The sequence below is a fragment of the Oppia nitens genome, unplaced genomic scaffold, assembly GCF_028296485.1.
Source record: "Oppia nitens isolate AA-2021 unplaced genomic scaffold, nextdenovo-longstitch-racon4-pilon3 scaffold4_pilon_pilon_pilon, whole genome shotgun sequence".
Classification (NCBI taxonomy): Eukaryota; Metazoa; Arthropoda; class Arachnida; order Sarcoptiformes; family Oppiidae; genus Oppia; species Oppia nitens.
This window is the reverse complement of record NW_026533232.1, coordinates 6,547,420-6,549,786: the sequence shown is the minus strand read 5'-3', so window position 1 is coordinate 6,549,786 and position 2,367 is coordinate 6,547,420.

Genomic DNA, 2,367 nt, shown 5'->3' with positions numbered 1-2,367 from the left:
TTGTATTTATATTTCTGTATAAATACAATAAATTCAATTTAAGTAATTATCTTAAAAAATTGAGATATCAGTTATGTATTAAATCATAAACAAGGCATCAGATGGTTCAAACTAAATGTAATTGATTTAAAGTTACAAAAGTTTGCTAAATTTTTTACTCAAATTTTGGTTTTATATTGCAAAATGTTAATGATATACTCAAAATTTATAATAGTAAATGTAACCGATGTTGTTATTATAAATTATTGAATTAAATTATCAGAAAAATAGGAAATCATTTGATTTTTAGAAAAAAACACTATCATTATATACAGTATATTATTGGCAAAGTTAAAATGGTTTTTTCGTATTAGAAAATCGAAGTTTAACCTTATTTTTTATTATTCTATCAAATTATTAAAAATTCAAACTACACAATTTTTACTAGCTTAATTATCAGTCTATTACTTACACTAACAAATTTCATTATAGAATATAAGAGTATTCAATAATAAAGACGGTTTTAAAGACACCCAAAGATAAAATTTAAATCTCTTAAGAATATTGTTAAAATTTTAGTTTTGTAGTTGAGCAAATTTTATTATTTTCATGCACTAGATAGCTGAAAAAAATAGAATTGTTAGGACGTAATTTTAAAAAATTAAAACTAGCTAAATCGGTTCAAAATGCAAAAAATCTAAAATAAACACTTTAAATTTAAAATAATTGCTGACAATATATGCTACAGAACATCAAAACAATTTTAATTCTAAAATTTGTTTAAAATTTTGTAGTTTACAGATAAATTACTTTAGCACAATTTCTAAATACAAAAATGAAGTTTTATTGAAATTATATAATACCTCATATAACTAATTTTGATATAAGTAACATTTAATGTTTATTACTAAATATTGTTAAGTTTTAAAAACAATTAAATTCATTTTTTAATTTGATTATTATTCTTAAGTGAACGTTGTTTATATATGTAAATATGGCTTTAAATAATTGATAAACAATATCAGAAAATGGAATTATTTATTAAAAACTCTTTATGTCAACTTTATGTTAAAATTTTCAGTAAGTTGTTTTTAATTTTTTAAATTTTTTTTAAAAAAATAAATTAGTGCATATATTTGTATAAAATAAAAAAAGTGACAACTTTTAAGAGTTCACATTAACAAATAATAGAAAGTTTAGTTTTAATCTCGATTATGGTAAATTATGTGTGACTTTAATCATTTTTAAAAATGCTAAAATCATTGAATAAAAAAATGATTTTTTACTTATCATAAAAATTAGATATCGAACTTTAAAAAAATCACAGGTTTTAATTTTTAAAAATTTATTTTAGTACTTAAAAATTAATTTTTGTATAACTCGTCATTTCTGCTAACATAATTTCTTTTGATTTAAAATATGAGAATTCATAAAGATTTTCAATTTATCTTCAATTAAACAAATGTTCAAATATAAGAGTTAAAAATGACTTAAATATTAACAAGAAAGCAATTACAGGTTTTTCAAAACTTCGATTTAAACACATGAGTTCCATACGAAAAAACTATTTTAACTTTGCCAATAGATATAATCAATTATTAATAAATTTTAAAAAATTAAAATCAAGAGACCGGAGTATAACTGATTTGTTAGAGTAGTTGACTGTTGGGCTGTATGTGTGTCGGGTTTGTTATAAAGTATTGTTACATTTTAATCATTTAACTGAATATTTATAACTTTGTATTTAATATTGAATTCATTGATCACTGAATGTAGAAATATTAGGAATATATGAAATAACTATTATTTTCTACGCTTTTTGATTAAACAATTCTTCTATACTATACTTGAAAACATATAAACAAAAAATATTATAAAAACATTCAACTTATATTAAATTACTAAATATTTATATTTAATCTATATTATTTTATTTATGTAATAATAAAATGTTAATCTAATAAAGATAAAAAGATAATTTTTATATTTGAAATTCATATTTATATAAAATATTTAAATTAATGTATTTTATCAAATAATTTTTTATAATACAGTAAAATAAAACTTTTTTTGCCAATATTTTGTTGTTGTGATAATAGATTTGCTGAAAATGTCAAAAATATTGATGCAAATGTAAATATTTTACATAAAAATATATCCAAATTTTCAATTACTTGATGAATATTAAAATAGTTGTATATATTTTTGTGGTCGATATCAAAACATACTACAGTATACATGTGTTTATAAAGTATATTTCAATAAAGTTTTTGTATGAAAAATTTATTAGAAATGATAAACCTGTGCTATACTGTAATGTACAGTATATTTAAATAAATGTATATATTTTATGTCAAAAATGTAGTAAAATTATTATTTCTTTTATGT